At 51.6% G+C, this 14,159-nt stretch overlaps 1 non-coding gene across 1 annotated transcript; it reads right to left on the bottom strand.

Annotated features, from left to right (window-relative positions):
* Nucleotides 1-6,703: 6,703 nt before the first annotated feature.
* TRNAG-CCC (transfer RNA glycine (anticodon CCC)) lies at nt 6,704-6,776 on the bottom strand. The gene has a single exon. It is a non-coding gene; the product is annotated as a tRNA-Gly (tRNA).
* Between the last annotated feature and the right edge of the window lie 7,383 nt (nt 6,777-14,159).

Raw genomic sequence — 14,159 nt, 5'->3', positions numbered from 1 at the left:
GGCTCAGAAGCAGAAGGAGTCACTCCTAGGGACTTCCCTGGTGGTTCAGGGGCTAATTCTGCATTCCCAATACAAGGGGCCTGGGTTCAATGCCTGGTCAGGGAACTGGGTTCCACATGCCGCACCTAAGAGTTTGCATGCCGCCATGGCGCAAGGAAGATCGAAGAGCCCTTGTACTGCAACTGAGACCTTGCACAGCCAAATTAAATAAATAATTTTTTTTTTTTTAAAGAAGTCACTCCTAGAAGAAGTTCTGGGAAGCCTTCTGGAAGAGGAAGCACTTAAGCTGGAGTTGGAGGCCAAGGACTTGGATAGACGGGACTAGGGCCCCCTTGATGTCCCTTCCCAGCATCCTGGGCTCGTCTTCTCATCACATGTCTTTATTTGTCTCACCCGCCAGATATGATGCACTTAATGAGTACCCAACATTTGAATCAATGGAGGGACAAGTAAATGGTGGGGAGGCAGAATGAGGCCAGTGTGCCGGCAACCCTGATGATCAGGAGGGTCTCCTCCGGCCCAGTTGTGGAGGGCTGCCATCTGGGGCAGAACTCTTAGGTAGGTGGGACAGAGCGATGATATGTGTCCTTTTGTCCCTGTGTCGTTGGAGCTTGGCAGCCAGCATAAGTGCCAGGGTTTAGGGGTGAGGGGAGGTGAGTTGCTGTTGTTTAGTCTTCCAGTCGTGTCTGACTCTTTTGCAACACTATAGACTGTAGTCCGCCAGGCTTCTCTGTCTGTGGGATTCTCCAGGCCAGAATACTGGAGTGGGTTGCCATTTCCTTCTCCTGGGGCTCTTCCCAACCCAGGGATGGAACCCGAGTCTCCTTATTGGCAGGTGGATTCTTTACCACTGAGCCACCTGGGAAGCCTGGGGAGGAGCTTTTAATTAGTGAGATCTTTATCAGTGATTCCTGGGTTGGGAAGATCTGCTGGAGAAGGGATAGGCTACCCACTCCAGTATTGTTTGAAACGCTGGACTGGAAGAAACACAAGCTGGAATCAAGATTGCCAGGAGAAATATCAATAACCTCAGATATGCAGATGACACCACCCTTATGGCAGAAAGTGAAGAGGAACTCAAAAGCCTCTTGATGAAAGTGAAAGTGGAGAGTGAAAAAGTTGGCTTAAAGCTCAACATTCAGAAAATGAAGATCATGGCATCCTGTCCCACCACTTCATGGGAAATAGATGGGGAAACAGTGGAAACCGTGTCAGACTTTATTTTTCTGGGTTCCAAAATCACTGCAGATGGTGACTGCAGCCATGAAATTAAAAGACGCTTACTCCTTGGAGGGAAAGTTATGACCAACCTAGGTAGCATATTCAAAAGCAGAGACATTACTTTGCCAACAAAGGTTCATCTAGTCAAGGCTATGGTTTTTCCTGTGGTCATGTATGGATGTGAGAGTTGGACTGTGAAGAAGGCTGAGCGCCGAAGAACTGATGCTTTTGAACTATGGTGTTGGAGAAGACTCTTGAGAGTCCCTTGGACTGCAGGGAGATCCAACCAGTCCATTCTGAGGGATATCAGCCCTGGGATTTCTTTGGAAGGAATGATGCTAAAGCTGAAACTCCAGTACTTTGGCCACCTCATGCAAAGAGTTGACTCATTGGAAAAGAGTCTGATGCTGGCAGGGATTGGGGGCAGGAGGAGAAGGGGATGACAGAGGATGAGATGGTTGGATGGCATCACTGACTCGATGGACGTGAGTCTGGGTGAACTCCGGGAGTTGGTGATGGACAGGGAGGCCTGGCGTGCTGCGATTCATGGGGTCGCAAAGAGTCGGACATGACTGAGCGACTGATCTGATCTGATGGCTCAGTTGGTAAAGAATCTGCCTGCAATGTGGGAGACCTGGGTTTCAATCCGTGGGTTGGGAAGATCCCCTGGAGAAGGGAAAGGCTACCTGCTCCAGTACTCTGGCCTGGAGAATTCCATGGACTGTATAGTCCATGGGGTTGCAAAGAGTCAGGCACGACTGAGTGACTTTCACTTTTAGCAGTGGTGCAGCCCTGGGAACTGGGGTCACAACCTAATGTCCTGACTCCCCACCTCTGGCCCAAACGGCTTGGCCAGATTTTTGGAACTCTCCTCAAACGATGCCAGGAACAGAAGACGTCAGTTGCCTCCAAGTTCTTGTGAGACCTGAAGGACAGCCTTGACGCCCAGGTTACTCAGGACCCTGTGGGGCAGGTGAAGACATGTCACAACCGCTGAGCATTGGGTGGCTCTTTCCATCTTACTGATGGCGATGAAGGGAGGTTAATGGCTGCCAGACCTCACAGTTAGTGAGAGGCAGACTGGGGTTGGGGGGGAGTGCTGTGTTCATGCCTCCAAAGCAGACCCCTTCTTCTCCCACTTCCTGCTGCCCTTGAGGAAACCCTGGGGGCACTCTTCAGTCTTTAGCAAGAGTCACCTGACTGGGCTTCCTGCAGCAGGTGGTGCAGATGGAAGGGATGCTGTGGCTGCCTGGCCTGGCGGCCTCTGCCTTCCCAGAACAGCCATCCATCTTGCACTGATTGGGTCCATCCCAGCAGCTTCCGGAATGAGCCATGGGCACGTGGCCAGTGAGCTCAGCACCTTCTCTCCACGATTCTGTCTCAGCCATCCTGCTTTCCTGTCTGTCTCTCTGTCCTGTCGGATCCTTGTCCCTCTGTCTCTGTTTATTTCTCTTTTCTCTCTTTTTTTTTTTTGTTGCCTGCCTCGCGGCCTCCTCCTTGATCTTTCCCTGCCCCAGGAGTAGCCCCAGGACCTTCAGCACCTGGGGAATTACGGCGGCCCCTACTCTGCCTGCTGCCTGTTCTTAGCCACCTGCATGACCCAGTGGACAAAGCAAGTACATGGCAGGGGAATACCGTGGCCACACTCCCCTTTGCTCAAGCCCTTGGCTTCCTCTTCTCTGGTTGTGAAGTTCAGGAGGCCCAAATCATCCCGTCTTCCTCCCGAGGTAGAAGTGTTGGCCCAGAGATCAGAGTTACGGGAGCAAGATGCAAGGGTGGCAGGGCCCTGTGCCTGGCAGAATGGAAAGACATGAAGGTTCAAGCCACTAGCTGCCCCATGTGCCACGCTGCTTCTTCCAAACCCCCTGGGCAGACCCCCTTCCTTGGGGCCCAAAGCTTGTAGCTCTGTGAACTATCCCTGTGCCCTCAAAGCCTGGTCCTGGGTGGCCTTCCTGAGCCTTTGACCCCTAGTGGTCATTTTCCTCCTTCCCCAGGCCCTGCCTCATCCTGGGGACTTCCAGCATCCACAGGACATGGTGTCTTCAACTGGAGCCTCTCAAGAGAGTCTTTGCTCTAGAGCCTGTACATTCTCCAGAATTTCCTGCTGCTCTTGGGGGGGCTTCCCACTCTCCTGATGCTCTGGCACCCCCACTTCACTGCTCCCTCTACCTGCTCTTCCCTGTCCCTGAGCCTTCCGGCCTCTGACCTCCTCCTGCCTTGATTTCCCCACCTTGCCCCATCCATGTCCTTGGCCAGTCCTAGCACCCACTCCTTTGATATATTGAGCCCTCTTGGCCCCCAGTCTCTTGGCCACAGCCGACCACTGCCTGCCCTGGGTGGCCTGACCTCCACCTTCGCAGCTCCTGATCCACAGTGCTGAGTGAGAACTGCTGAAGAAAACCACAGGACCCAGCAGATGGGGTTCCGGTGCACGCGGCCTCCAGGCCCAGCTGGTTCTTCTCCCAGCTCACTCCCCCACCCTCCCCAGAGGCTCCCTCAAACCTTCAGCCTGTTCACCAGCCTCTTCCCCTCCTCCTCCCATGACTCAGCAGATGACTTCAGCTTCTTCTTGGGGAAGAAGTTTCCCAGGAACCTCCCTGCTCTCCACTCGAAAGTCTCCACCTGCCTTCCTTCCCCGCTGGCCTCTCCTCCAGGGCTCCAGACCTCTCCCACATCAATTTATCTACCCGCTCCTCCCACCTTACCCCCATCCTTCCAGCCTCTCACTCTCCAGACTCTCCCCGAGGCTTTTAAACAACCCCCAGCCTTTTGCATACAAAGAAAACCCTCCCTCGGTCCTGAGCCACCAGCAATATCTGCTTCTCCCTCCTTCATCTATTAAATGACTGATGAAGATAGTCATTTCTGTAACACAGTATTGTAAGTCAACTGTACTCTAGAATAAAATTAAAATTAAATTGAAAAAAAGAGAGAGACAACAGTCATTTCCAAATTCTGATTCACCACCTTGCTAACCCCTGCCATCCTGAGCCACTTACAGCTCAACTCCACTAAAATCTCACTTGCCAAGGTTGACAAAGATGCCCTAGCTCAGCAAAGGCCTGCTCTGTGTCCTTCCAGGTTTCTGGAGGCACTTGGCACCGTGAGGAATGGATGGTCACATCTAGTGCTTCCTGGTGATCCCTCCAGGTCTCCAGAGCCCGTGTTCACTGGCCCACCCTGATCTCGGGTGGCCTCGGCCTGCACTGGCTTGGAGCCGGGCTTGGGTTCTGAGCCAGAGATTGAAGCTGGGTCACGATGGAGAAAGCACCAGACTCTAGCTACTAGACCCATGATCAGTGACAAGGGCCCTGGCCTTCAGCTTTGCAGAAAAGAATTCCCATAAAAACGGAAAGTAGTGAAGCAAGTAAAGTGTTTATTAAGAGGAAACAAGTACAGTATGTGTGGATAGATACGCACGTGCACAGACTCAGAGGGAGAGTTCTGGAATTGCGCCCTCGTGGCAGTTAGAATTACTTTTGTGGGGTATTTCTTCTGGGTTTCCTTTAGCCAATCATTTTGATTTGCCTGGTTCACAGTCTATATTTGGTCCATCTCAGGATCCTCCCACGTGTGTGCACGCGTTTCTTAGCCAAGATGGATTTTACCGAAAAGGCGTCTGGGTAAGGAACATCCCTTGACATGACTCTCCTTTAACCTCCAAGAAGCCTTTTCTGCACACGTGTGGTTGGGGAGGTCTCCTGACTTTGAGAAATGAAATATGTGGTCTGGGCAGGGCCCAGCCTCCTCCCTTAGTTGTCCTGCTATTCTTGGAGTTGCAGTCCATAGGGAATGAATCTCCAATAGCTTTACTGTGGGAGGAAGGGGCGGGCAGGGCCCATCTGCCTTCTGCCTCAACCCCATACATCACTCCCTGCTCATTTATACTCTTCATTTAAAAAACTACATTTAATTTATTTATTTGGCTGCACCAAGTCTTAGTTGTGGCCCTTGGGATCTTCAGCAGCAGCATACTGGATCTAGTTCCCTGACCAGGGATTGAACCCGGGCCCCCTTACATTGGGAGTGCAGAGTCTTAGCCACTGGACCACCAGGGAAGTCCCCCATTTATATCCTTTAAAGGCCAATGGGTCCACCACCCACTGCAAACTCAAATTTCTATGTTGGGACCCAATCTGGGCATCTCACCTCCCAAACTGAACTTGTCATTTTTCCCTTAACCCTGCTCTGTCGAGGAGAATGGGACTCTCCCTGTCCACCCACTTGTCTAGGAGTCGTGCTGGGCATTTCCTCCGGTCACCACTGCTGCCCTACCCTCACTCCCACACCTCCCACAGTGGCTGTTATAGGAACACCCCCACCCCAGTGGTCTCCCTTCCTCTGGTCTCCCCATCTGGCCCACCCTCTACTCCAGCTTCCAGAGTGACCATTCTAAAATGCAAACCTGACTCCTCTTCTCCCTTGCTTGAAATCTCCCCTGGCTGAAAAATCCAAAGGGCAGAATCTGGTCCAATCTGATCCAATCCAGTCTCAGATTCCCAACCTCAGGACTTTCTTGGGACTGGTTTTATTTATCCTCCCCTCCCTGATGCCCCCAAACCCAGGAAATCCCCAAAGTTTTCTTTGAAGGCTTCTGATTTGCACAGGGTGATTAGAGGTCAGGTTATTTCAACAAAGAGCAGAAAGTGTCAAGGTTTTAGTATTAACCCAAGTGGCTTTTTCTGTGCTGATGGATCATTAGTTCTGCGTTCCAGAATTAACAGAGATCCAGAGAAGATGTGTGATTTGTTTAAGGTTATTTAGCCCATCATTGGTTCAGCCAGTCTCCAGTGTTGTTTGCAGCCCCAGGTCCCTGAATCCAGCATGGACAGCCACTGCCTTGGGCAGGATGCCTGGAAACTGCTGTCCCTCCAACTTCTCCAGGAGGGCCTTGGCTTGGACTCATCCTCCTGGGGAATACACTCCTTCCCACTCTCATGAGAGAGCAGGTCATTCACTTCCTCTGTCAGGCTCCTCCTCCTACCCAGCTTGATCTGCATCCTCCCATGGGAGTGGTTAGAATTAAACCCAGCTGTGTGTGGGGAGTCGGGCCTGCCTCCACCCCTCCAGTGAAGTACAGGAGACATGTGAACCTCCTTCATGACTCAGCCCTTCCATTTACTAGCTGTGTGACCTAGACAGGTTACATAACCTCTCTGTGCCTTGGACCCCTCATCTATAGCGTGGAAGAATGGGGATAAATGCATATGCGCTCCTGTGTTTTCTCACTTAGTGGCCTTTCCTTGCCATCTGAGTGTTAGAAACAAGATGAAGACTTAGGGGGAGAGATTATAGACTTTGAGGCAGCCTCTGATACAGGCACCTGGCTCAGCCCAAGTTGGTGTGACTGCCCTGCCTGGGGTTGGAGGCCCAATCTCCACTTGTCATAAAGTGCTCTTAGGCCTTGTATAACCCTCTGGGCACACATTTCTTTCTTCTCTCTCACTCTCTTTTTTTCCTAGTTGTAATATATGGGATCTAGCTCCCTGGCCAGGGATCGAACCTGGGCCCCCTGCATTGGGAATGCAGAGTCTTAAGCACTGGACCACCAGGGAAGTCCCTGGGCACAGGTTTCTTGGCTTGGACGAGGAGAGAGGTCAGGAGCTCAGTACCATATATCTTGGTCATCCATCTCTTTGGCCATCTCTCCATTCCCGTCATGCACCGGACATTATAGATGGAGGGGGGGTGGGGGGAAGGAACGTGCTAAAATCTACTCTTTGTTCCTGGAGAAATTTGTTCAGTGTGGAGACAAAAGGGCTTTATCTGTTCTGGCCTTAAATGTAAAAGGCTTTGGGGGAGAAGAAGGGCTCTCCTTTTTCTTATGACGTCCAAAGGTAGAATATAAGGAACAATGGGGAGAAGGACGTGGGAACCTGAGTGTTGTCCCACAGAGGAAGCGAGGGTTCAGGAAACGGTAAACTACCTGTGGCCAGAGGTGTGCGGCAAGGGCTGATGCACAGCAGGTGCGGTGCTATATAAGGGATTTCTCTATTGGATGAACAAAGGTCCTCCTGCTGTCCCTTCTGGTTTACCAACCTGTCTGGGAAGTCAGGGAGGGAAACTCTGGTTGGTTCTGAAACCTAGAAGACAGGGCAAGCCCCATGCTCCTGAGTCATCTCAATTCGCTTCAGGCTTGCTGCGGAGGGAGTGCCTTTTGCTCCTGTCTATCCCCAGGCTCAGAGCGCGGAGTTGGTGCTGAGTGTCTGTGCCTACCTCCCGTCCCCTAGTGCAGCCTGGGCTCCAGTCTGCCCGCTGCGTCAGCACACCCGCGTTCCTATTACATGATCAAGTGGGGTTTGCAGTCTGGAAGCATTAGTGCTGGGCTGACTCTGCAGAGTAGCCAATGCAAGAAAATGCCAGTTCTGTACCTCTTCGGCCAGCTCTCTGAGGCCTCATGGCCATGCCACTTCCTCTTTGAGCAGCCTAGCATGGCCTTCTTCAGGGTTCCCAGGGTCTTTCGAGATCATTCTGGCAGACCACTGATGGTGGCAGAATCCCCCAGAGAGTTTCAGGTTCCCAGGCCCCATGGTTGGAGGTTCTGATCCACTCTATTGGACCTGAGACTCTGGATTCTAGACAAGTTCCCCTTGTCTGGGTATTGGCAGAGTGGCCATTCTGAAATGCAAATCGGACCCCATCTCTCCCTTGCTTGACATCTGCTCTGGCTGAAGAATCCAAAGGGCAGAAGCTGATCCGTTCTGAGATTCCTAGCCTCAGGGCTTTCTCAGAACGGGTTTTATTTCTCCTCCCTTGGATGTTGGGGGACTGCGATGCACAGCCAAGTTGAGAACCACTGCTGGGCATTACCTCCGAGTGGCCAGTCTTCTGGCCTTGCTTCTCTACTGGTCCCTCACCCCTGATTCCAGTCCCACCCTGCCCAGACTCAGCCCAGGCCATCACTGGACAGCTCCAGCTGGTGGAGAAATTGCCTCCTGGAAATGAACCGAAACTGATGGGCTCTCTGCAGCTTGTTAGTCATTCAGTCATGTCTGACTCTTTGCAACCCCATGGACTGTAGCCAGCCAGGCTCCTCTGTCCATGGGATTTTCCAGGCAAGAATACTGGGATGGGTGTCCATTTCCTTCTCCAGGGGTCTTCCCCACCCAGGGATCAAACCCGGGTCTCCTGCATTGTAGGCAGATTCTATACTGTCTAAGCCACCAGGGAAGCTTGGCGTTTTCTAAAAACAGAAAGCCCCTGCTTCATTCCCTGTGGTAGGTAGGTTGCCACCAGCCCCATCACTGTGGCTCCCCGCTGAGTCATTTGCTCTTTGTTGGAGTCAAGCATCAAGACCTTGACTTCAGACCCCTCTACTCATCCAGAGGGCATGAACACATTCAGAGTCAAGAACACATTCAGGGGGCATGATGGAGAGTTCCCTTTGAGATTTGGGGGGTGTAATGGGAGGTCCATATTGGAGAAGCACTTGGCCCAAGTTCACACAGATGAGTTTGAGGAGACGATTCTATCCTAGGCTCCTCTGCCCTGGAAAGTCCATCTCTTGTGAATGGAGACAGACCACACAGCACATGGAACTTCCCCGACTAGGGATCCAGCTCGTGCCCCTTGCAGTGGAAGCATGAAATCTTAACCACTGGACTACCAGGGAAATCCAACAAAGGCCTATTTTGCTTTTTTTTTTTTTTTAATGGAGATGAACATTCCCTTGGTGTGGTAAACTTTGAAGTGGGCCTCTTTAGGGGAATGCAAAACTTGAAATGGAAAGATGTATCAGACTTTTCAATCTCTCCCTCCTTTCAGCCCAATCAGTTTTAGAGGATCTGAGAGACCCTAGATTTAGGGAAGCTGGTTTGGTGAGCAGTGGTCAGACACACGGAACAGAGAATTTCTGTGGTTGTCAGCCCCATGTCAAGAGGCTGTCTTTGAAATCCTGTCTGGCTCTTCTTAAAGACCGTCCTGTCTGGCTGTGGCCCTATCTGTTCCTGGATTTGTCTACACTTCTGCCTTCCTGAGTTTTGGCCACAATTTGATCATGGCCATTTGTTTGGAGGCAAAACCTTTTAAGTCCTCTTCAAGAGGTAAGACCATCGCCAGGTGATTCATTCTTGAAGCAGAGCCTTTTTCATTGAACAAAACTTCCTTGAGCATCTGCTCCATGCCAGGCTCAGAGCTCTGAGGTGACTCAGATAGATCTGTCTTTGAGAAATCCACTTGTAAGACCATAGGGGAAGACAAAGTCCTATACGCAGTGACAAGGTCTAGAACCAGTGCTGGGAGCTGGAGGGAGCTCCTGGGGGAGTGGTCAGTTCAACATGCAGTGTCTAAAGGCTGAAGAGGTGGGACGGTATGGGGGGAAAGAGTTGAAGGAGTTGAGATCCACTGCTGGGCAACACCTTTGCGTGGCCAGTATTCTGGCCCTGCTTCTCTGTTGGTCCCTCACCCCTGATTCCTGTCCCATCCTCCCACTCCTATCCCAGCCTTTGAAAAGGCCCAAAGTAAGAAGAGGGCACTGCCTGGTCAGGAAATGCCAGTCAAGTGTCCTATGTGAGATGTAGCCAGGGAGGTAGGAAGGAACCTCGGGAGAAGCCTGTGAACTCCAGGCTAGGGAGCAGGGATTTTGATGCATATGCAATGGGAGTGGCACGCATGGCAAAGCCAAGGCGAGGGAAGGAGAAGATCAAAGTGTTAGTTACTCAGTCGTGTCCAACTCTTTGCAACCCCATGGACTGTAGCCCGCCAGGTTCCTCTGTCCATGGGATTTCCCAGGCAAGAGTTCTGGAGTGGGTTGCCATTTCCTTCTCCAGGGGATCTTCCCAACCCAGGGATTGAACCCAGGTCTCCTGCATTGCAGGCAGATTGTTTACCATCTGAACCACCAGGGAAGCCCAGGAGAAGATGGGAAGCACATATAGAACCATCTTTCAGTTCTTATACTGGAGACGCTGGGGAGACACTCAGGTAGGGTAATTGACAGGCTGGAGGACCTTAAGAAGCATCCATCCAATTCTGTTATTTTACAGATGTACAATCTGAGGCCCAGAGAGGTAAAGCCTCTTGTTCAAGGTCACTCCGCAGGATCAATATCAAAGTCAAGGCTTCAACTGGTGGGTCCTGCCTCCCAGCACAGGCTTCCTCCACTAGTGGCTCCCATATCCTCAGGGAGAGAGACAGCCCACTGAGATCTCCCTGTCGTCCTTTGCCTGTGAATCTGTCATTCGCCCTGCCCCTACTGCAGACCTGCCTGTTAGGGCAGCAGCTGGGAAGTGTTCCCAGAGGACAGGGTGGGGAGCGTTACTGGTCTGCTTCAGAAGATGCTGCTGCTGCTGCTGCTGTTGCTGCCTCCGCACCAATCAGGGAGCTTTCTAGCCGCAGGAGGAAGCCAGGAGCCAGGGGATGGGGCTGCAGTGATTTACGACTGCCCAGAAACAGCAGGACACTAATGTCTCCAGCTGGCCTGTTTGTCGGCCAACTCAGCCCCAAGAAGATACCTCTAAAGGTCATATCCTCCAGCACTGGAGATGGAGCAAAGGGTTAGCCACACAGGGCACCTGCCCAGTGCCCCTGTGTCAAGTCGGTCCCCAGAGGACAAGGCTCCTCCTTTCCTGAGAGGTAGACTCTCAACAGTTTGGGCAGGAAAGGGTGCCCTTACTGCCTGAAGTCCAGAAGATCTGCCTGGGTTTGAATTCAGGCTCTAGGGGTCGCTGATGTGTGACCATTGGCCAGTCATACAGCTGATATCTCTGTGTCTAAAAAAAACCGAGATGGGGACTTCCCTGGTGGTCCAACGGTTAAGACTCTGGGCTTTCTCTGTACAGGGTGCAGGTTTGATCCTGGCCGGGATCCAAGATCTCACAAGCTGCACAGCCAGAAAATATTTAAAAATAAAATAAAAAACAAAGATGACTCTGAGCCTCTCAGCTCTGGCACTGAAGCAGCTCCCAGGTCTGTAGACAGATTCCCTGCTTCCACAGCTAAAGAATGTGAACAGCCTTCCATTTCAGATGAGGAACAGGCTGACTCTAATCTAGAACTCATCATGGCTGGGTGGAGCATTGAGTTTAATTCCTCACTTCAAAGGTGGGGAAATTAAGAGCCAGAGAGAACACAGGTCTTGCACACAGAGCTGGGGGCCAGGCAGAAGGCAGCATGGCTGGCTCTCCCCGTCCCTGCTCCACATTTCTTTCAGCAGTACCACACAGCGTGGAGGAGGAAACCAGAATACTAAGCCACTTGCTCTATGTCATGTCTCCATGCCTGTAAAGCAGCCCTCTAAACAGCTGGGGCCACTGGGCAGCTGCAGCAGTAAGCCTAGAGTCTTAAAAAGAATCGAAAGGGAAAGGAAGGCAGGGCCATCAGAGAGGGGTCTCAACATGGAGATTGCTGATATTCCTGTTTCCCTTTAGAAAATCCTTTTCTTTGCATCAGCTTTACTGTTTCCCCCAACAGATTTGGCCTGGATTTTTTTTTTTTTTCCCCCTTTCCATTGAACTGGTCAGGGAAAGAAGTGAGGTGGAGAAAGGCAGCCTGAAATGTGCCAAAGTTCCTGAGATTTAGCTTCTGGGTCCTGCATCACTGACTGGGTCCTGAATCACTGATCCATTTAATCTACCTGCGGACAAGCACGGTTGGCTGTAATGGTTCCTTCTTACAGACCTGGGATGCCCGGGCCAGAAAGATTGAGGCCTGTCCTGCAGGGAGGAAGAGAAAGGAAGAGGAAGGACTTGGCAAATAGGCATGTAAGAGACAGAAGGAAGTGGGAGGGTTTATTCACCAGCAGGATTTCATGTTGCTAGGTGGTGTAGTAAGAGAGGAGGGACCAGATCCCATGTTGGAGGAGGGGTGAAGAGAGCTATTTCTAGGCTCTTCTCACTCAGGCCATCTCCTCCACTCCTGCCAGAGGAGTCTCCCTGAACACATGCGTGCATTCATTCATTTCTTCATTTCACACATTCTACATATGGATGCTGTGCCAGGCGCTGTACTCAGCACTGGGGAAGCAACGATGATGGAAACCAAATGCAAGCCTAGTCCTTTCCTGCCCTGGTTAAAATCTCTCACAGGTATTCTATTTATTTGGGAAGAAAGACTTCACTCCCTGGCCTGCCATTCAGGGCTCCCCAAGTTCTGGAACTCCCCAAGTTCAGTCCCCAGTCCCTACTACCCATCACTTCAGGCACCAAACACACTGGATTCTCTGTCTTACAATACATATGTCAGGGAGAAATCTGCCTCTGAGTCCCTTGTTTGTCCCCTCTGCCTGCTTTCAAATTCTACAGATCTTTTTTTTTCTTAAAAAGTTTTTTTTTTTTTGTTTTTGCCTTTCATTTCACTTTAATTAATTAATTTATTTTAAATCCTATACATTTTTAAGGGAGTGGGTTAGAAATGTTACCAGCTTTTCAGAACCTCTTCCTGGGAATTCCTTGGGGGTCCAATGGTTAGGACTCTGTTCTCTTGCTGCGCTGGGCCAGGGTTCAATCCATGGTTGGGAAGCTGCCTAGGAGCAGGCCCCCCCCCCCAAAAAAAAACCCAAAAAACCACACACCAAACAACAAAAAACAAAACCTTTTTCTATCTAGCATGAAAGAATTAAAAAACAAAACACTAGTACTTAACACATTCTGAATTCCTTGAGGGCAGGGTTCCATGCTCTCTTCCTCCAGTGCCCAGCATAGAGCCTGGACTATTCCTTCACAGAAATTCCCTCATTCTCAGTTCTCATACACAACACTTCATGCCCACTAATTTTTTTTAACTAGGTATAATTTTCTAACGTACTCTACCCATTATCTTTAGCCTATTTTCTTGGGCAGAATTTTGTGTTGTTGTTGTTCACTGGTGTACCGCATTGCTTAGAACAGCTCTTGGAATATAGTAGGTGCTCAATAGATAAGTACCAAATAAATAAAATGTGCACTCAAAACTTTGGGGTATGTGAGCTACATGGAATATCAAAAAAAGGGAAGCATGTAAGCAAGAATTAGTCAGCCTGACCCCAGCGTGTATATCCTACGCGGGGAGAGAAGTGTTGGTCAACCCCCAGACACAACCCAATGGTAAGCATTCATTGGCTCTGGTAACTGAATTGAATCTTTAACGCCCCACCCTGGAGAGGAAGAAAGGGCTCCCCAGGGGTCAGGCTGCAAACAGCTGCATCCTTTCCTTATATTAACCAGAATGCCTGGCCAGTATTTATCTTTCCACATTTCCACCTGTCAGGTCCAAGAACCTCGAGGCGGGGAAGGAGAGATGGAACCTTGTGGGGGAGGGTGGCAGTCCCCCCAAGGTTTGACTCTTAATTCAACCATCTCTGAGGTGGGTACTACCCAGCCAGTTTGGATCAATAGTGAATGCGTCCCATCTTCCCAGTCTCCCGGGGGCCAGCTGCTTTATCTCGGAAACAAAGTCCAGGGCTGAGGTCCTGGCCCCCTCCCCCAGTAATTTCCCGGAGAATATGGGGCGGGGCAGTGAATCAGCACTCGCTCGGACTCTGGCAGCCTTAAGTCCCCGCCAGGGGTCCCCAGTAGCCGCGGAATTAGACCTCCCCCCCACCCCCGCGCCCCACACCTCCTCCTCAATCGTCCTTCATCTGCCCGCTATGACCACTGGGAGATGTAGTCTTGACCGCCCCTTTGTCCTTGATCTCCCCAACATATCACCCCATCCCAGGGTGAACTACAACTCCCAGGGGCCCACGCGTCGGGTGGCCTGGCAGGGCTGGGGTCTGCAGGTCCAGGGTGGGTGGGGGATCGTCTGGAGAAGCTAGGGCGCAGCGAGCCGGGTGAAGTGAAGCACGGGGCTTGTCGAGGGGCACCAGCGAAGAAGGGGATACCCGGGAGGCGGTAGCAAGCTGAGCCGGGGAGTGGAAACCCGAGAAGCGGAAGGGGCCGGGGCGGGGCCGGGGCGGAGGCCGCGCGCGGGCTGGTGGGCGGGGCCGGCTGCGTCACGCGGCGTGGGCGGGGCCGTAGGGGGTT

Source organism: Bos javanicus, chromosome 25 (genome assembly GCF_032452875.1).
Source record: "Bos javanicus breed banteng chromosome 25, ARS-OSU_banteng_1.0, whole genome shotgun sequence".
Classification (NCBI taxonomy): Eukaryota; Metazoa; Chordata; class Mammalia; order Artiodactyla; family Bovidae; genus Bos; species Bos javanicus.
Note: the sequence above shows the minus strand (reverse complement) of the source record. Positions and strands in the feature narration are given on the sequence as shown.